The 21905-nt window shown below is 35.7% G+C and overlaps 1 protein-coding gene and 1 long non-coding RNA gene across 11 annotated transcripts in view; both read left to right on the forward strand.

Annotated features, from left to right (window-relative positions):
- MEF2C (myocyte enhancer factor 2C) overlaps window positions 1-21905 on the forward strand; it is a 131380-nt gene that overhangs the window by 10968 nt on the left and 98507 nt on the right. For 2 of the 10 annotated variants that reach the window (XM_090132376.1, XM_090132380.1), the window contains exon 1: window positions 2409-2970. The exons of 2 other annotated variants lie outside the window; for them this stretch is intronic. The gene's annotated coding sequence lies outside the window, so the exon portion shown is untranslated. Of the gene's footprint in view, window positions 1-2403; window positions 2971-21905 lie in introns of those variants that run through there. 6 more of the 10 variants (XM_090132382.1, XM_031612667.2, XM_031612513.2 and 3 more) reach the window with 6 other exon arrangements.
- LOC149912777 (uncharacterized) lies at window positions 8626-13506 on the forward strand. The gene is made up of 2 exons (XR_016461923.1): window positions 8626-10910; window positions 11812-13506. It is a non-coding gene; the product is annotated as an uncharacterized LOC149912777 (long non-coding RNA).

Below are 21905 nucleotides of genomic sequence, written 5' to 3' on the forward strand. Positions count from 1 at the left end.
AATAATAATCCTAGACACTTCAAAAGGTACTGCACACCATTTCCTCATATCTGTTTGTCCATCTAGCATCTGAACCCTGATTTAAAAATCGAGGTGTCCTTTACATGGTTTTGATGAATTGTGCTCATGACAAAAACTTGGCACAGCTTTAAGGTACTTAAGTATATGAAGGTCACAACTATTTAAAGATTAGGCCACCAGTGCCCACATGGAGGTGTAGTAAATGTACTAAGCTGCTGTGTATTTTACTTTCTGAAATACTTGCCTATTCTGATAATTACTTTTGGGACATGATAGTACTCAAGTTCTGTCTTACCAATTGAAGAGCTTTGTTATCAGCTAGCCAGAAAATTGGCAATGTATGTATCCTGCACACAGTAAAGCAGATGACAGTCATTTCAATTAGCACAAAAGCATGAAGCCTTAGCATGCTTTTATAGTTTTGCCACTAACAAAATATGAGCTCTACTGGAAAGCTGGATGCCGTGGTGGGAGACTGAAATGGTCTGCAGAAGTGTCATAACAAGTGGTCAGTCCATGTAACTATTCCATGCTTTTTTTCTCTTCCTGCTGCACACTTCATGCTAAACTTGTGGCTGAGAAAGTTTATCCTCCCCAGTATTACCTGGACTCCACTGCTGACACTGCCAAACTAATGCGCCTGTCACTACAAAGAACACACTTGGCTCATGTCTGGCTACCTGATGGTTCTAGGCACATCTGTATGACTGTCATTGAGGGTGCATTTTATAACTTTTAACTGCCTGTCAGTTAAGAGATGTTCATTCTCTGTATCTAAATCTCATCAAGACAGAGAGTAGGGACAGTGGAGACTTGTAGTCAGTAAAGGGTACTTACTCAGTAGGGATCTGAGCTGAGAGCAATTGCTGGAGCTTTGTTTTGCTCTGACCATGCTTTGAACACCCGTGGTTTAAGAAGTACAGTAGAATTTAGAAGACATTTATTCACTGTCAAATGTGGAACTTCCAAAGTAGGTCAGTAGCCCAATGAGATGTTTGTAGGGGAAAAGTCTGCAAGACCAAAACATGTATTAGAATAAACCATATATATATTTATCACTGTTGTTTGAATTTGGTGTTTTGGTTTTATCATGCATGCTGTTCCTATTTCCAGTATCCTAATCTGACATAAAAATAATGGTCTCTGCCTTAATAAGCTCCCCTGCTACTCAAAGGGTTGTAGAAGTTGGCTATCTACAGGAAAATATAATCAAGTATCTTCAAAGTCCAGTTTTACTCACAAATTATTGCGTATGCATAACTGGGATTCAAGCGCACATGCAGTACAGACCTTTCAGTCTGGCTTAAAAGCAACTGAACCTATAAAAAACACCCCGTCTTTTTACACATTGTGTTGGGAATACTGCTTTGCTGTGGATAAGAGTGACAAGAGCCTATCTCGGCTGAGATTTGAACCTAATTTGGCCAGTGCAATTAGGCAAACGGGGTTTTATCTGACCAGCGTTCCCGTTTGCTGAAGGCGGTGCTGCCCCAAACTTTGCCACCAGGTCCGCTTCTGCTCCGCGGTGAAGTCACCACCAACTGGACGCAAAGCCTAATGAGTTTGGAAAGTTGGGCGGCTTTGCAGACAGGGGCCTGCGGAGACGGAGCCCGGCAAAGGTGCGAGGAGAAGGGGCAGGAAACGCCGCGGGGGCTGAAGACCCCCAGCGCCCGCGGTCCGCCGCCGCTGCGACGGTGTCCCCAGGCGGAGCAGGAGCCGGCTGGCCCGGCGCTGCGTTGCCGGCCCCTCGGTGCCGGCCCTGCGAGGGGCTCGCCGCCCTCCCGTGCGCCATCCGGCCGCCGGCCCGCCCGTCCCTCCCCGCCGCGGGGTAGCGGGGGGTGCCATGTCACCGCGCTCATCCCAACGCGCCTCCGCCCCGCGGCTCCCGCACGCGGGCTGCCGCGCTCCCTGCTGCCGCCGCCGGGTACCGGGCGGCCCTTTCCTATCTCGCTAGCCGCAAACTCGGCGCGCAGCGTCTGAGCTGACCCGGGCTGTGTTTGTCTCGCGGTCCTTGCGGGAGCTGCGTCCGCAAGCTACTGCACCCCGCCAGAAGGGGGAAAATACGCACCGGCTCGCCGTGTTGCCTCCGTTCGGTATAATAAAGGATTGTCATTAGGTTTGCGTGCGGCATATGCCATTACCCCCACCGTAAAACTAAAATTAGCAAAATGTCAGGAATGGAAAGATTGATTCACCCAAGATGCAATTATCATTTAAAAAGTGCTTGATTGAGGTGCTGATGTTCAGTGATTTATTCTGCATACCATATACATAATTAAAGTAGTGTAGTGGAGTAATTTATCAATCTAGTTTAGACTAGAGGGGCAAGGAAAGGAGCTGCTGCCGCTGCTGCTGCTCTATGTTTGTTTTATTAAAACGCTTTCGGGATCTGATCCCGCCCCCTTTTTGCAAGAGTGAAACTGATTATTTCTCCAGCTCGGGAGGAGAGAGTCATTCGTTTGGGATCGTGAGAGAGAGAGAGAAATAGAGGCACGGAGAAGAAAAGAGAGGAAGAGGGAGAGAAGCAGACAAGGACACCTCGTCAGGCGTGTAGTTTGAATCCCTTCCTTGCCTCCCCCCTTCCCCTCCGCGATGTTACAAAGGCTGTGAGCTGCTCGGCTTTTCCCATTCGCCTGCTGTCACTTCCTTCCTGGACGCTCTCAGGACGAGTCCGGTTACTTTTAATCCGACCAGCAGCTCAGCCACTTTCTCCTCCTCCACGCTGCACACACGCAGACACACGCGCACACACACACACACACACCAGACGTCTTCTGGCTGCTTATTGGATTGACTTTGAAGGTTGTGTGTGTGATTCAAGAAGGCTGCATGTTGAACCGGGTGGTGAATATTTAAGGCTGGAAGAAGTAAAGGGATTTTTCTTTTTCCTGTGAAAGGAAAATATCTCAAGGACTAGTCTGATCATCCAAACAACTATATGTTTATAATGTAAGTACATGTGAAATTCAGCATCTGAATAAAATATAGTGGGCAAGGAGAAGCCCTATGTACATTTTCTATTGCATTAGCAGAATGTGTCAGTCAGTGAATGTGGTGAGGGACTGAGGTTGCCTCCAGACTTTTAAGAGTATGGTTGTTCTGTCAATTGCTTGTAAGTAACTTTCAGGGCAAGTAATGTACTTAAATCACTGGCTATTCAAATTACTTCTGAATTGCCTCTGTCCGCGTTGTGTTTAAACTTTGCTGAAGTTAGTTTATGCCTTCTGTATGGTTAATACTGTGAAGATTTTGAAGCTTATTTAGTTTTAACAGTTTAACAAATGCTGTGACCTTGTAGTGCTTACACCCTGTTTTTTTAGCCTGAGGAAAGAATTCAGTTTGACTCGCTCTTAAACTTCATTGTATTATAAGCTCTTACGGTTTTTTAAGTTTAGGTAATGCATGCCTGCAACTGTTTAACTTTGTGTATCTTTCTTTTGAATACTTAAGTTTTAGATGGAAAGACCCCTTGCATCCCTGTGGGAATTAAAGTCATAGGCAGTGTGCCTCTCTGTGAATAGTATGCTTTGGTCTTCACACAGTGCTTTAAGTCATCCTTATATCTTTTCATACAAGGGAGCTACATAACTGCCTGTACTAGTTGCTCTACAGTTTTTTACAGGCTGAGATAAAGTTTAATGTAAGTGGGAGACTATAAGACTATTGGTGCTTTATGTAACTGTAATACTTAGCATTTTCCATAAAACTTATTGTGACCTCTGTCAGCCTGAAAAAGAAAGGCATAAAGATTAACCAGTAATTCCTTTTCTCAAAAATATTTTTAACTGTACAATTCCAAACAAAACTTAATGAATTATTGTGGGAACCTAAGCACTGACTTTTATAGAAGAGTTATTTTATTTATTGTTCATTGAATTATTATTATCAGCAAGTACCTGAATCCTAAAATCAAATATGTATTACAACCTAAGACAAAAGACTAGAGAGAATTAAGCAGAGAAAGGCAGTTTGTCAGTATTTGACTTGTGATCAGAAAGGAATTGTCTTGACAGAGAATGCATTTTCTTAGCACATATCTGATGATCAGCTTAATGGCAAATGTCCTAGTTTCATATCTTTACTTTAAAGGATGGATGATAAGCCAATTCAAATGTGAGTAGGTTACTTTTTACTAGCACTTTCCAGGTTATTGTGGTTGAAAATTAAAGTTGTTGATATGAAGTATAATAATTCTAATCCCTAGAGGGATTGGCAGAGTATAGAAATAAAACCACCTGTGAATCAGTATAACTTATGTATTATATACTGATTTCCAGTTCAAACACTCAGGTAATTAGGCACTTTGAGGATCTATTATCCTGTAAATTATTTTTGTGACATGATTTTAGGAATCTAATACCGAGTCTAAAAAAAAAAAAAAAAAAAAAAAAAAAAAAAAGCCAATGTTTCTGAGTTTATCACTAAAATAAATGTTATATTAATGGATACATAATTCATATTGGGTCTAATACTGAAGTGTGTGCTAACATATAAGTCCCTTGGGAAGTAATAGAAAATTTCTTTCAGGATAAAGTTAAGAGAATGTCCCTTAATTCAGGATGTCTATGTTGTTGTTATAATACACATCCTTTTATCTTAAAAAACTTGCTGCTTATAAATATTTTTATTGCTACACCTTACATAGCTTGTATTAGAAGGTAAGTTAGGGATATGAATGTGAAAACCTTAATTCCTGCAAAAAGTTCTTAGGAAGTCCCACTGACACTGCTGAGACAACTTGTGTGTAAATGAAGAAGTCTCATAAATAATCATTTGCAGGATCAGGCCCCTAGAAAATCTCACACTCTTGCCTGTTCCACAGCTCTCTTAGGAAAGAGGGTAAAAGAGTGTCCCTTTAGATGTCCTGTAATCCAGGAATCAGACATGTTTGTTTCTTCTTCAGATTGATTAACAAGAAAAAAGGAATCTTAGTCTTAAGAGTCTTGTAGAAATTGCTACTAAATGATGCATATTGTGTGTGAGATTAAATATTTTGGAATTGTGTTCTTTAGATGCTAATTTGGGGATTTAAGAAGAAAAATTATATGAATACCTACCTTGTGTGAATTTTCTTTAAATTTGGGGTTTTTTTTAATAAACTCTCTTTGTGTACTTGCAACATGTATGTTTAAAACGAAGAAACAGACACTTATCTTAAATAGTTGTGCTTTTTAAGACATCTAAAGCACTGTATACAAAGAAAACTGAGCTTTCTTCAGCTTTTTCCAAAAGTTTACCTCTGAAAGTTTTTGATAACTCACAATTTAGTAGATAAATCGTGATAACTATGATGCTAGATACCTCAAGAACTGAGCAGCAGTTGTGAGCTAAATACTTTTGCCATCTTCATTTATTTTAATTTTACTTTTCTCTATAACAGCTTAACTTCTTTTTCAGCAAAATAGTTCATCTTAAGAGACAGCTAAGTGGTATTTCTGTATTCCCTTTAGCAAGAAGTCGTGAGCTGGTATTAGGTGCTGGAAAGAAAAAGCATTTGTTTCTCAATATTTAAGTTCCTTTTCTACCTGTTGGATGTTATTATTCTAAGTTGTACACCTTATCCATAAATTAAATTATATGTAGTGTCTTCTTTTGATAACATAGGTTATAAAGATTTAATTCTAAAGATTGTGTAAATGCCATGTAGTTTTAAGAAGTTTATGGTCTCTGCTTCAGCATTTTGAAAAATAACTGAAGTAGTAGTTATATTTGTGGTGTATTTTAAGCTTTTTATATCTTGCTGTGTGATATTAAGAAGATTTTTCTGTGTTCATGTTTAGGCTCTGTAACAACATATTCATATAATGTGCAAATTACTACATGTGAAATATGTAGAAGACTTTTGCCTTAAGAGTAAGGATAGTATTCTGGGATTTGAAAGGGCTGAAAATACAATTTCTAACCTTACTTCAGAAGAAGAATGGACTCAGAAAAACAGCTCTGGTCAGTAAGAACTACTAACAGTGCTAGATAACTGCTGAGAAAGAAAAAAAAATTCCAAATTTTCTACTTTTTTAAAACATCTGAATTGATTGGGCCCTGGGGCCAGCTTTAAGGTAATTTTCTCAGAACTGGCACTCAATGTTACATGTGGACAGGTGATTAAAAGCTGGTGTCTTAAGTCCTCCACCTTAATCTCACTCTCTCATTTACTGCAGTGCAGTAGAGCTTGTCTATTCACCAGGATCTGTCATCTTTAGGAAATCAGACCAGCTTATAGAGGCGATTCACAAAACCAACAGTGACAACAAAGTCTTATGTTCCTTACAAAGGAAGGATTAGGCAGTTCACATGTCATTTTGATTGGACAGAGATAAAAGCTGATTGCTGCAGCATGGCAAGACACACTTCAATTTCAATTGATTATTCTATAAGACAACTATAACTCTGTTGCTTAGTCATTGTTAAATGCAATTTGAAGGAAAATTCAGTTTTGACCTTAGTGGTTTTGTATTACTTGATACTACAATGTGGAGCCACTTGTAGCATTGTTGTACAAAATTTTTAAGACACTGTTCACTCACCTCCCTTGGGAAATATAATTAAAACATAAGATATGATTGCATTTGAATGTTCAAAAACATTTTTGCCTACATGATATCTCGAAGTATCAACTAAAATTTCTTAAAAGTGTCTGGGATGATACTAAATTCATAGCACTTGCCCTGTTAAGAGCTGATGTGCAAAGGAGAGTACTGTGCGGATTTATCAGAAAGTATAATACTGAGGAACAAACAAGTAAGTCATCTTACTTTCTGTCTATTTAGATGTTTTTAAATACATAATGTAAAGTAGAACTATACTTTGTGATGCATGTGTAAAATAGAAGTCTATTTTGAAAACAGTTATGGATTGAAATGCTGTTCCTTTATGATTAAATTTTTCCTTTATCCGTCAGAAAGGGTTCAGGCCATTTGCATAACTTAATTGTAATACTCAGCCTTTAACGTTTGGGTGTATGAAAATTCCAAGCTGATTACTTCTATGCTAATTTCTTGCCATTTTTCAAAAAAACTCTTTTTTTTTACCCAACTGATGCCTCCTAGTGTTCCACATAATAAAACACTAATGAGTCAACCATAAATGTAAACATTGTTTTTTTCATTGCCTTCATCTTATGCGATACATAAAATTAATATTTATGTATTTAATTTTGTGCGAGTTGTTATAATCAGACAGGAAACTCCTGTAAATTGAGACGTTTCATCTTTATGGACACTGAAAGCACATTTTGATTCCCTTTGATTCTTGCTTTCTTTAGCTGTAGATTATGTCATACATAGGAGTACATGTACCTTTTCTCCTTTTGTTTCCCATGTACATCACAGTAACTTCTGAATAATTGTACTATGGGTCTCAAGTAGAAATTTTTAAAGTTTTGATAGGATTATGTTTCCAAAAGTGGGCCCCTGTAACTGCAGTTTTAGAAATTTTTGAAATATCTTGAAGTGCCACGCAGCCATATAAAATGGAAAAGAGAAAAGACTAGTGTGAAACATGCCTGCTTAATACAATCCTTAAAGAATAGTTAAATCATCACATTTTGAAATTGTTCCTGGTTATTTCAATACTGTGTTTGAAAGAAACTCTGTTAGTACAGTTTTCAAATCCATGAAACATTCACTTTACAATTTTGTTTGTACAATATTGAAACAGCTTGGAATGGTGAAGACTGAATTATAGTGTCCTTTTCTTACAAGTTTAGTCTGGCTGTATAACTTATGTGAATACCTGAAAAAAAAAAACATTCAATTATATTAGATTTATGTCATAGAACAGTATAATATTGTATTTCTTTGACAGGAGAGTGTAATTTCCAAAAAGTTACCCAGCATCAGTGCGATAAAATATAACTTATGGGCCCCAACTGTCTATTTGAACTGTCAGGTACGATCTTATAATGATAAAGAAGCAGCAAAGGCTGAGAGCACTTCAGCACATCTTAATGTTACACAGTTTTATATAAAGCATGAGATCTATTTAATGAAGACATTGGAAATATCGCGTAGTATTTAAGGATTTCAAGAAAAGAATTTGTGATGCACTTGTTCTACTAAGCAAGCTTCAAAGAGAAGGAAACAGATTTTGCAATCAAAAATCGTAAGTTTACCAGGTAACAAACATTTATGTCTTCTTTATCACCACATGGTAAATCTCAGTGCCTGCTTACATCTGAAATAGCTTTTTGCTATTTCAGGGAGTTACATCTATACGTGCAGGTCTTGGTCATGAGAATCATTATTTAGTTTTACAATATATAAAAATATAGTTTTTAGGATTGTGTACTGTCATCAACCTTGTTTGTATTACATTCTTCCCCCATCAATTTTAAACTGTTAAAAGGCAATTCTGGAATCTATCGTTTGTATAAGACTTTAAACTTCCTTGCATTTTGAAAGTATTTCAAAGTGTAGAAAAAGTAGTTACATTGCTTCTTCCCTTGAAAAGAGAAAGTAAATTTGAAAGAGAAATAGAAGGAAGCATTAAGAAGACTCATTAGAGAAATTCAAGTGTAGAAGTGTAGGATTATGACCTATTACTCAGAAATACAGCTAAGCAGTACCCAACTAAGGTGTTTTTTTGTTTGTTTGTTTGTTTGTTTTTTAAAAACAGATAAATAATTTTAGTTCTCTAATATTTAGATAGCAGAAATAAGTCCTAGGTAACTCTAGAAGTACATTAGCCTATTCATTTTAAAGCTAATCTGGTTAAAATATTTGAGAATTTTTTAAATATTAGATTGAATAAATGCCCCTGAAAGATTCAGTATTAACAGCAGCCGGGACTCTAGCCGGGCCCTTTCTGCAGTTCACTAAACAGGTGACTTAGTAGTCACCTGCTTCAGCAGCATAGAGATACTTATCTCTGCTGTCTGCCACCTTCCCTGGCACTGGAGGGCTTCAAGAGTTTGAGCTTAAGAGATCCTGGCAAATGCAGCAGATCCTGGAAAGTCAGTATCTGCTGCCTTAAATTAACTATAAAACAGTCCACAGACTCGGGATGGAATTGAACAGATGGCATAAAACTCCTGTGCCTCTTTTCCCAGGTTACAAAGATACTGGACTTGGATTCCAATCTAACAGATCTTTTTCTACTCTTATTTCCCTGAATATATTATGCATTCAGTGGAGTTTATCACGAAAATTACTATTAATCGTGTGCCAGTGCAGGGATTCTTCTTAGATATTGCTGTCTTTCCTGTCTAATCCTATTAATCAGAAGATGTGCACATTAATGAACAGAACTAGAAAAATCATCATTTGTATTTGCTTTTATAGATAAAGGGATCGTGTCATTTGTGGAGCTCATGCCCAGTTACATTTTACTGTTTACTTTTAAGCAGTCAATCAATAGCTGTTAGCAAAATCTGTACAAAGGACATGAGGATTGTGAAATTGTTTATAAAACAAATCTACAAAAGTAAACATAATGTAGAATGTCTACCTGAAACATTACTTTTATAACCAAGAAGCAACATAGTAACATGTGTCATGCATTTGATTTCTAATAAATTCTTCCCCCTACTGACAAATACATTGCTGTATGACATTGTATTCAAGATGATACTGTGCTATTTTAATCCAAATAATCTAGTTACTGAAGGATCATTGTAGAAATTAAAATGTTCTCAAATATATCCACCCATGTAAGAGGCTAGAGGAGGGTACTTTTCATGAAACAACAGGACACTGAGGTTTGTGGCCTTTCCATAGAGCTGGCTCCTGCATCCCTTTCATGCCTTTTGTTCTGGCATTTTATCTTTAAACGTGCACTGCCAGGAGCTCCCCTCTGGTTGCAGTAATCCTTCAGAATGCCTGTGTAGTAAAAGTTAGTAGGACAGTTGGAACACATTCTGCTCTGGAGACACTATGTTCTGCTCACTTTTGCTCAGGCCTGTTTTATCACTGTCCGTCTGTGTCCTGAGTGTAGCTTCTGTCTGTACTGAATGTGAGAAGTGGGAGAAGCAGCATATAGGAGGAGGGCATTTGGGAAGATGAGAAAGGATGTGGCTATCGACTATTTGGAAAGATGGTATGCAAATGGAGGAGAGTGGGCAATCCATAGTAATTGTACTTAAAACTTTAATCTTTTTAAACAAATTTCCTTTTGAAGTGTATAGAATTTGGTTTGCTAAGAGTAACCTTTCATTGTTACAAGCAGGGCAACAGTCTTAACAAAATAATACGAGTGCTTGTTTAAATGCATTTTATTACATGTGAAAGGAACCGATCTTAGAATCAGTTGTGATGAGAACCCTTCTGCTCCCAGAATACTGAAGTGTTCTGTTTTTCTTTTATTATATCTAGGTGTATGGGGTGCTGATAAGGAACAGATGTAGCAGCAGAATGAGGAAAAAACAGCTTATTATCCCCACTGCAATGTATAAGTGTGAAACCGCACACTTACCCAAATTTCTACATGAGGGGTTTTTGTTTGTTTATTTGTTTTTTGTTTTTAATGCTGAAATATTGAGACAGGGAATGCATCCTTGCAGTGGCATGCAAAATGTGCAACTTTTTCCAAAGCACACATACATGAATTTTAAAGTTCGGAAGTCTGGCCTTAGATGTTAATAAGAGCCCATAAAGGTAGTCTTATTCGAAACTAACTAGAATAAGCAGAATTTCACTGAAGTTCTTCTCAGAAGACATTAAAAAAATTATAACTTAAGCTTGTTAGGTTACTGGCAATCTTATTTATATGTGATGTGTTGGTAGCAATTGGAAATAATTTTAAATTATGCCCTAAAATATGTATTAATTGGAAAATAATATTCCATTTTTTTTCTTAAAAGGAAACATGATTGAATAATTGGCAAGCTACGTAATTAAAGCAGAACTGCCTTTGAATACATATGTAGAAATGGATAATGTCTACCTCTGTCTTTGGTAGGTAGAAATCTATGTATCTTCTCTGAGTAACAATAATCTAATTCCATCTATGGATCTGGCACTTCTGTATTTTATTGTTGTAATTAAATGCTGTAATTAAAACAATTACACATAGGACAGAAGCAGTATTCTTTTACGTTTTCTACTGGCAGAAAGATGTGCTAATATTTTCATGATTTTTCCAAAACTACATTTTGATAAAGCTAAATGAGGATCTATCTTAAGTACAAGTTCCTAAATCTCTGTTGAGGCAATTACGTTTAGATAGTTATGCTTTAAGTAGATATTTGTAACAATCCCTATATTGTATATTTTGTAGATTAGAAAAATAGTCCTCTTGGTGGCATCTTTTATTGATTGAGGGTAAGGTTTAGTGGTTATAAGTATAATGCAAATCCTTAGGTGCAAAGAAAATCATAGAAGTGGTATTTTTTGCACAGTATTTTAAAAATATTCGTTTGTTTTTCCTTCTATTAATTCTCTTGAAAAAGACTTCAGTCACTGCACCATTTTTTCAATGGAAGTAGAGTGGGTTTTTTTAAACCTTTTTTTTTCTGCCACTTAATATGAAGCAATATCTGATGTAGCAAAGCATGACATGAGAGATGTTCTAGTCTGTTTTGAAGAGTAGCACTCATCATGTATCTGGACAAGTGGTGATTTTCTGGTGCTGACTTCTGTTATAAGTCACTAAGTGTCATCTGCAAAGCAGTAGCACTATGTTCCATCACATTTTTCTGTATGAGATTAAAGAGAGACCTGTCGTGAGACCATCACTGTTTTGACTACACCAAACAAAACATGAAATAGCTATCTCCAGTGTATCTGATAAAAAATAATACTGAGGTTGGACAGGAAGAAAGAATTTGTTCTCTCCTTTCACTCTACTGTTTTCCAGATGTGATCGGAAGGAGGAAGCTATTCTGCTAATGGATCAGAAGATTGCTCTGTAATTTAAACACCATCCTAAAAATAGAGCTTCCATGTTTGAGAGACAGAATTTCAAAATACAAGGTAGATATTTCTAAAAGACCCCTTTAAAAACACAAGAAAGTCTATAGACACTTTTTTTTTAGTTTTGTGAGATTTCCATGCTGATACTTGGAAAAGAAAAGAATGAGCAGTGTTGTATTTTTATATGTTGTTTTAAATGTTTGTCTTAAGTTCAGAAGAATTAAATAAATGCCCTGTATCATCCCTGTGCACTGAGAAGTTTTTGAATATATGGTGATCTAAACTAGATATCTAAATATACAAAGTGACCACAATAAATTAAGTTCTCTAGAGTTGTCCAAATTTTAAATATGATTCTCAAAGATAATAATTTGCGCTGATATATGAAACCCATCGGTGATGATTTTCAAGAAAACCAGGAAGTGGAATCATTCAATATGAATTACAAAACATAATTAAAGGAGATTTTAAAACTACATTGTATATCTTGAACATATAATTCACCAGTGCTTGTCCCTGAAATATGTGTGTATTTTATCTCAGGAACAGTAGCAAAATTTAAAAGTCCACAAAAAAAGTGCAGAAGCTGCTCAACAACATAAAGTATACAGTTTAAGAAACCCTTAAATGTAATTTTAAATAAAGTTGTAAACTTTGTGCATGTCTGTTATGCAGCGTCTCAGTTCTCCAAGGGCAACATAGTTGAAAGGATTCACTGAGATGCTCTAAAATCGATTCAAGATACCAGGATGTATCTAAATAGAATAGGCAGGCCTAGAGCAACATGAAAGGAAAGAATTTATTTTTTACTTTGCTGTTTGCCCCAAGTACTTCTGGAGTTCACATCCCCAGATTAAGTCTGTAAGTTCTATGTAAGTTACTTTTACATCACAAAGTCAGGATTTGAGAAACTTGATTTCAATTACTTCCTACCCTTAATTTGGAGCAGTTCAAAGAAAATACCATTCTGTCTTTCTGTAAAGGTCCTTAATCAGTTGGCTTTGAAGTACTCAGTGAGAATGTTACTCTCAGTTTCCCAGTGTAAGGCATCCCACTTTTGTATAGATAACTAAATATTAATCAAATGAAGGGCTGTAATTGAATCATATTTCACTGGAATGCCATAGTTCGATAGCTACTGTGTTGGTCTCTTGCACTTTTTTATCTCTTACTGAAAAACTCCTTCTGTATTTCTGGCCTGTAATAGAGCTTAAAAGTAGCTTAAACAACTAATTCCCATGTAGTGTTTCCTGTTGCTTTATCTGAAGTTTAATTTTACTTTGCAAAATGATGAGAAGAAAGCATTTTATGTTTTCACATTCTTAAATGTATTCATCTAAGTATATGAAATTATTTTAATCAATACTTAACTTTTAGTCTTTCGTACCTTTTCGTGGTCTTACTTTCATTTCAGTTGTTTCTTGGGTGGAGATATACAGCACCTGGCAAAGCTCTGAAATTTTAGATAGAAGCATGAAAAGATTCCTAAATATGAGGACAATGAGCCTTGTTTAAATAGCTAATTGACTGATTACAGGTTGTTTTGGACAGGAAGTACAGCTTCGGGGTGAGATAAATTACTCAGGGTATGTTAGAATGCTGTAATAAACACTTATGAGGGAAAAAAAAAAAAAAAAAACAGTTCAAAAGTAGCCATTATGTGCCTGTTCTCAGTCATCTTCTGTGGAGTTTGGGTGGTCCTTTACGAAAGACCTTGTGGCCTAGAATACATGCCTCTTCAGCCAGTTTCTTGAACAGTTGATGTGACTGTTGAATATGTGGGTGTAAATCCAAACCTGACTTCCTGACCGCATTATTATGTTTGAGTAAATGAAGAAGAATAACAGCTCTGGCTAAAAGGTTGTGCTGGTACCCATTCTTGACTAGTATTTATCCAAGAGCTTGAAACAGCTTATGAATTGTAAAACTGTACTGTTTTTTCCTTTTCTTTACACTATAATTGGGAAATTCTGAATTCACAGATGCAAAGGTATTAATGTTTAATTAGCAGTAAAACAGATGTAACAATATATGAAAGTATGTTCTTACTCATGTATTATAGTGTGATTCCACTGACTTGATGACCCTCTAAAACTGCTTTATATTACTCACGCTGTTAATTTACATCCACCTCTTTTTCTCAGCTCCAGTTTGCCTTTTTTTCCATACTTATTACAAACAAAAGAAACATCTGAATAGAACATTTCAAAAGATATTTTCTGTTCTGGACAAATCTTAGGAGAGTATGTAGAAATCTACCACTTCTTGGATCAAGAACATTACCAGCAGTCTTAGTCAGTTTTCAAAGTCTCCTTTGTGGATTAAAGATTGTATGTATGTGGCTGGCATTCATGTATTTTGAAATGAGGTGGAACATAAAAATGCATTGTAAACTGTTCTAGATCCTCTTTGTGGCTTCACAAATGTATGTTAGCTTCCTTCAGCTAGATGCTAAATGTACTGATATATATGAGTTTATAAATACCAAATTATTTCACTTCAGTACTGAAATTCTATAAAAATCAGAGTATTAAGTAATCACTGAATATGAAATATATAGTAGACTGAGACTGTTAGCCTCATGAGGCTTCCAGATGGTCTAAGCAGATAACTTGAGTTGCTTGGACTATTAGGTGCTATACTAATCTTTACTCAGCTGGCAGTCATATCTTATTCCTGATATTTAAAGTAAAACAGAGTGTAAAACATCAGTGTAAATTCAGAGTCATTTTTATTTCCTTGTAATTGGAATGCTGTTTTATTTATGTTTTATATATTTAAAAAATAATAGATCTTCTTTGATTCATCAATTGATAAAGGAAAAGGGAAATTATGTAGGTTACTTCACACCTAAAATAAAACATTTTTTTTAAGACTCCTGAAAGACTCCTAATTATAAACATGCAGTTCTATTGTTATGATTAATCAATACCTGAGAGTTTTTTTCATCTATTAGTCAAGATCAGATTCTCTTCTTTCATGAGAACATACAGTTACCATTTGTCGTAGATGTGTTGTATTGAAGTTCGTAGCTCATTGATCCTCTTTAGAAATATCTTGGGCTCCTGGTCCATATTGTAGTATCACAGAATTGTATGTATTGGAAGAGATCTGTGGAGATCATCGAGTCCAACTCCCTACTAAAGCAGACTCCCTACAGTGGGTTACACAGGGAAGTGTCCAATTGGGTTTTAAATATCAGCAGAGAAGGAGACTCCACAACTTCTCTGAGCAGCCAGTTCCAGTGCTCTATTACCTTCACAGTAAAGAAATTGTTCCTCACATTCAGATGCAATTTCCCATTTTTCAGTTCATGCCTGTTGCCTTCTGCTGGTATCCTTTCTGTGTTTAGTTCTGCTTTCAAACAAAAGTACTATTATACCTAAAATTAACAATAAGCGTTCACCTTACTAGTACTCTAACATTAGGTCTCTAGTGCATCTGACAAGTTAGATCAGAAATCTCAGCTGTGCTATTGATGCTTGTAGCCCGGACACTATCCAGTGTAACCTGCTGTAGGGAACTTGCTTTATCAGGGGGTTGGACTCAGCGATCTCTGGAGGTCCCTTCCAACCCCTGTGATTCTGTGATTCTGTGATGTCCTATTCTTTAGGATGGCAGCATGGATTTAGGCAGTGTGGATTTAACTCCTTCTACAAGCTATTTTAAATGACTATAAGGATTTCACTTTGCTGGTGCATTAACTTTGTGCCTGAAGGAGGATGGTATTAATCTGAGGTAAACTCTGTGAAAGCCAGATACTTTAGGAATGGTGGCCATATGAGTACCATGGGGCATCAACAAGATAATGCATGGTATAAATATGTAGTTGTTTTTAGAAAGTTGTAGTCTTAAGGAAAACATATAGTCTGCACCAGACTCATAGATAACTTCACTTTTGCTAGAAAGCCTATTTTAATTAAAGTTTAAAACTTTCTGTTTCTTTCTGTCCATTTTTCTTCTACTTCCTTAGTTGTTGTGCCAAGGTATCCATGTGTGTTTCTTCCACTGTCATCTGGCCCGTTCCCAGCAGATGCACACAATCTGTTTTGCTGTCACTGACAGGGCTCAGTTTATGGAAAAAATGTGACAGAATATGCTGCTGTAGTGGCTTATACAGGATTCTCTTTTCTAAAAAGTAACTGAGAATAAATTCCTTCTTTTATTTTTTTTTTCCTATATTGTTCAGTCACAGGGTTTTATCTAGGGTGCTTTGCATCAAGTTAAGTAGGATATTTGTTTAATGTTAGCTTCCTTTTTATTCCTAGTTCGTAATATACAGTTTTTCTAGTAGTGTATATGGAATGTCATCACAATAAATCACCAGACCCGTCGTGTTTTAAGTGGTGGCAGTTAGTCCTGCTTCTTCTGGAACATAAATTTTAGTTAGAAAGTTTTCTGATTTTTCTTTTAAATTCTGTATTCCAATTTATACGCATTGTTCAATGCCTAAAAACAAGGAGATGGAAATATAAACACATACGAAGAATATAAATGGATATTGTATAAGGAGGTATATTTTCTTGCTTGTGCAAAGTCTTTGCACAAGGAAGAGGTTGAGTAGTGGTTGGGACATTCTAGTGCATGAATTGTGCAAATACGTCTTCATGAGCAGCTTCTACCTCAAAGAATTAATGGTGAACAAATGAGGGTAAACTGAGAAGACAGAAGGAAAAGAAGTGCAAATCTTTTTGCTTTCAGAAATGTCTTGCTGTTCTTCTCATTGTTCAGTAGGATGAGTCAGTGTGTTTATTAAACTTTAAGGAAGGTGTTTGACCTGTGTAATAGCGTTTATGATGTGGTGACTTTGTTTCTTCGTCAGTGAAGAAAGAATCAACAAGAATATAGCAAATATGACTTTGCCTTACCAATTTGCGTTCCTCCTCCGTTCGTCTGAGGACAGGGATGACAGTAAATTCCACACTGGGCAACTAACGCTACAGCCTGAGCTGCTAAAAACTGTTAACATTAAACATGTATGGGCACACTAGATGCTTATTGAAGAATATAGTTTGTTTTACAAGAGTGTTCCATGTAATCCTATTATTTTCATCCTTAATGATCTAACTTCTGTTTTCAAATTGGGCTTTGTTCAGATGTTCAGAGGGACTGATCTCTCTGAGTTGTTAGCCTTTTTTTTTTTTTTTTTCCCCAATAGATAAAAAATGTCCTTCAGCACTGGAAATCTCCATTAATTCCCAAAATCGAAGACTCATCTGATGAGTTTAGTGGCTGCACTGCCTTTTATGTAGCTGCGTACATACATAACATGAATCAAAAATATTTAGAGAAATTTTATCTGTATCTTCAGGACATATTTTTAAATACTACTCATGTGGAAGTGTGATTTTATATACTTTAAGTTCTGAATTTGCAGTATGATTTCTTTGTTTTTGAATTAATTTCATGTTCTTGATAGGGTATATATGTTAAAAAGGCAGTGGGAGACTGCCATGTTAGCTAGGCTTGTGGTTTCTATAAAATGACTTCCTGTGATCATGTACATATATTTATGTATATGTACATATGTATATATGTATATGTATATATATATATTTATACATGTGTGCTTTATATACAAATAATATATGGTTTTTAAACCATAAATGGATGCTTCTGGGTATGCCTTAGAATGTAAATAAAACTGTCAAAATGTCTCTTCACAGTTAGACCTCATAAAAATAATCAGTCTGTAAACACGTGGTGCTCTTTACTCACATGTATAAAATGAAACTCTTCTGTTGTTCTAGACTTACACTCCTTCTGTATGACAGTTTAGAAACACGGGTGGTTTTTTAGTGATTTTTCTTTTGTATGTACTTTCATATTCATTTGTGTATCCCAGTGTGGGAATTGTATGCACACATATATACTCCAGGTGTTTTATACAGGTTAGGTTAAAAGATGAATGTAATCTCCAGTTTTCATTATTCTTAATATTATCTTTTATTACATGCTAAATCTTTCTAGAGTTTCTGCAAATAATAATGACTTTTCAAATTAGTCCTAAAATTTGAGTCAAAAGGAATCATTAATAAATTTATTTCCTCTTGATAAATATTTTTGATTGCTCAGTTATCATACGAAGTGTAAAAAGAAGGCTAAGAGGAATTAGGGTCCTCAGGTGATTTCTCATGCTAGATTTCTAGGTTGCTAATTCAACTTCAGAAATACTAATTTTTACTACTTAGCTATTTCACTTTTAAGACCAAGATTACAGTATGGTAGCTTGGCCTATGTAAAGTGGAAAGGAAAATTTATTGTATTTCTAAACAAGCAGATTTTATATCCTGATGTGTCACTTGAGTCTACACTTCTATGAAGTAGCAGAAAAAAAGGCCAAAAATGGAAAACTATAATATCCTCTGATTATGTCAATCTGCATTTGTCTTGTGTTTTTTAAAGCATATTTTTAAAGGCATACTAATTATACTTTTCTCAAACAAACAGGCAAAAAAACATTACAAACTGAAGTACAGTTCAGAATAGCAGTACATTCCTTTTTTATCTGAATGCTAAGTCCAGGAATCTCAAAACTGTTTACTTGGACCTTCTTGATCCTACTTGGAACCTGATATGGTAAAAAAAAAAAAAAAAAACAAATTTATACACATCTAGATTGGACAAATCAAATGATAAGTTCTAAATCAAGAATACTTACTGCACAGACCTCTCTTCCATCAGTTTCAGAACGTTTCAGACAACATTGCTGATCTTACATATAGATATATGTCAATATATCACAAGTGTGAAGATACAAAGACCTTACTGTTTCTTTCTCATTTTATACATAGCTGATAACTTCCATCTTTAATAGAACATCCACAAGAAAAACTGACCAGGTGATTAGCAGAAAAAAAAAAAAAAAAAATTGGCTGAGATCTCCTTTTCCATATTAGTGTAGAGTAGAACACTTAGCTTTATATTTTCCTTTCTTTTATCTATATTGAATATGGAATAATATTTTCACTCTCCCTGTGGCATTTAGGGAGTAAATATTGATAGACATTCTAGAGGTAAGGTGAGGATATCTGTATAAACAGCTATATAGCATAAGAAAATACTTCCCTGTGCCTTGCCAGTAGCCTGTTTCCAGTGAGGGAACAACACTCTGTGTCGGTATGATGCAATTTTCCTTTTTTTTTTTTTTTTTTTTTTTGGCTGCATCAGCCTAGATAGAAATCTTTCATGAGCAGAAGTAGCCTGCTTTTGTGATGTGAGCTGGTGTCATCAATGTATTTCATGTATGTAGCACATGCTTAAATGTATGTAATAACAGATTGGATATCTTGGGCCAATGCTGCCCCTAGTGAAGTCGCTGTTTGTTTAGGAAACTTACTCTTTTTGAAAAGAATTGTATCCTTTTTTTTTTTTTTTTTTTTTTTTTTTTTAATAGGGGACCAGCATACTACTCAAGAATATATTACATTTATCCACAATGTAACAGAGACAGGGAATTTCTGTTTAGAGTCAGAGTTGACCACTCTCTTCTAACAGATTTGGAGGTTATGTGCGATCTACGCTCCACTTGCCTAAATCTTCTAAGTAGAACCTGAACATGTCTTTGCAAAAATATACAGACACTATTTTTATTATAAACACTTTTTGAATAAAAATGTATTTTGCACTGTACTGTTCATAGTATTCAGAAAAATTAACCCTTCAGTGTTAAGATGGCTACAGATAAATTAGCCCTTTGGTAGTACCATTTCTTAAGTTATCTTGAAAGATAAGTTTGATTAGAGCTATCTAATACCATGTTAACATTTTTTGAAATTGGCAACGTTATTAAGATTTCAAATACACGATCTCAATAACTGTTCCAATTTTTTGCTTGTTAGCTAAAGAATGTGAAAATAGGAACAGACAGAAAGCTTTGTTGTTTCCAAAGTCTTATAATTCTGTTTAAGTTTGTTTGAAAACTGAACAGTTAAAATATGAAATGTAAGCAGCAGAAACATAACATGCATTACAGCTCTGTATGCAATTTCCTGCTGCACAGAAAGTATCCATATGATTGAACAAAATGGAAGCTCTCTAGTATTTTGCATTAGAATTAGCAATATAAATCGCAGTTCACAATGTAAACCTACCAAATGTTTCTGTGACAAGGTATTGGTATCATTCTAGTTCCGAAAAAAATTTAAGTGCACAAAAGCTGTTATTCTTGAAGTGATTTCAGTAACTTTCATCCCAATTGAAGTGATGCTTAGGCGTGCCACTGCAAGCAGCAAAGAATCTTGCCCTTATGTTGAACAAGGTATTCAATGTATCTCTGAAGCTGAAAAGAGTTAAAAAAAGGAGGTAAAACAGGTGCTAAAGGAACTTCTCAGCTTATCTCTTGGCAGCAAGATAACATTCAAATCTTCAATATTCGCTCAAATTTGGTGTTGTATACCCAGGACAGGCAAGGCAGAAAGAGTTTTTCCTCTCTTGCATTTAGAGCATACATTCTACGAGCAGAATCTGCCTCATGGGCAGAAAGATTGTGCACTCTTTATGTTAAAAACAAAAAACAAAACCATAAAGCAGCAACCTGATATTTCAGATTGTGTCATCAGAAAGATTTTGTCTGCAACTGCTTGCACTTAGAACTGCTGCATGCAGTAGCTTCTCAGTAAATCAGGAAACAGTTATGTGTTTAGCTATTTCAGCATTATATTAAGCTAATGTTTTCCTTCCTTAAATACTCACTGTTACATAATGCTACTGGAGAATCTGCTCACAAAACTGAAAAAGGCTCAGATTGTTTAAACACACTCATCTGAGAGACCTGTTCTGTAATGCAGCAACTCCTGGTGACTGTGGAAGGTCGCTGTCTGAGTGATTAGATATTGCCTAGTGTTGGTTTCTTTACCTAAATTCTTAAATAATATGTATGTATAAATAGAGTCTTACAATCTATATTTTGAATTGTTGGAGTCTCAGAAGCCATCATGTGAAAGACATTTCTCCTCCTAAGCCGAACTGATGGTACTGATGGTTGCACTGTCATCAATGAAATTATCTCCTGAAGCTTTTATGTCCTTTTACGGAAGCCGTATTAGCACAAGAGAAACTGTTCTGTGGCAGAATATTCACCAAATATGTACAGTGAATTTCCTGACATCGTGAAGTGCCAGATGAATAGCATGAAGTACAGGACATTAAGGAAAATGTCTAATTCAGTGCTACAACCTCAGAGCGGAAAGTTTCTTCCTGTTTGTGTCAAGCCCATATAAAGATCTTTGTTATGAGTGTAAATCTGTAGGTTCTGCATACAAAGCTGCTAAGTAAGATTTGTGAGTTTTAGGGGACACTAAAAGTTTTAGGGTAATCTGGGTGAATTGTGTGTTATGTTAAAGTAAACCACCAAATCTTTAGCTGAAGAACTTTTCCCCAGGTCTTCTGTAGACCTGCTGCATAACTTACACAAGTCTGTTCAAAAATTCTACCTTTTGCTGAAAAACATCACTAGTTTCTGTGAGTCAGAAGCAAAAAGTGAAAAGTGGGGAGCGAAAACATTGATTTTATTATATATGTTATCTTATAATCAGTACACTATTTTCAGATAGTTCTGAAAAAAATAACACTTGTCACTTGAGAGCTGCAGCTGTTAATCTGTTGAGACATAGAGGGAATGGGGCACATATTGAATTATTCATGAAGGCTACTGCTATAGTTGACAGAAGTTCATCAGCTAATTCCCCCACTCCGTTCTGAACTTTCTTTTAAATCTGGTCAGGCAGTAGGGGTACAAGCTGTTACTTTTAATAATCATGCTACTAGAAATTTCCTTTACTGTGTATAGCACATAAGCTTTCTCCTTTAAAAAAGTTATTAATTGCTCACTAAGGGGCCAAAAAACGTTTGATTTTGAATATTTTAATTCACAGATAATAGAAATAATTGTATATGTTTTCACGATGTAGCTGTTCAATAAATGTATAAGAAATTTTAAGTAGTGATGTTTTGCAATTTGATGAACTGAAAAAAAAGTTAATAAATATATAAATATTTAATATTTTTATAGTTTAAGACGACAAGCTACTACTTCCA

The sequence above is a fragment of the Phasianus colchicus genome, chromosome Z, assembly GCF_987193195.1.
Source record: "Phasianus colchicus chromosome Z, bPhaCol1.hap1.1, whole genome shotgun sequence".
Lineage (NCBI taxonomy): Eukaryota > Metazoa > Chordata > Aves > Galliformes > Phasianidae > Phasianus > Phasianus colchicus.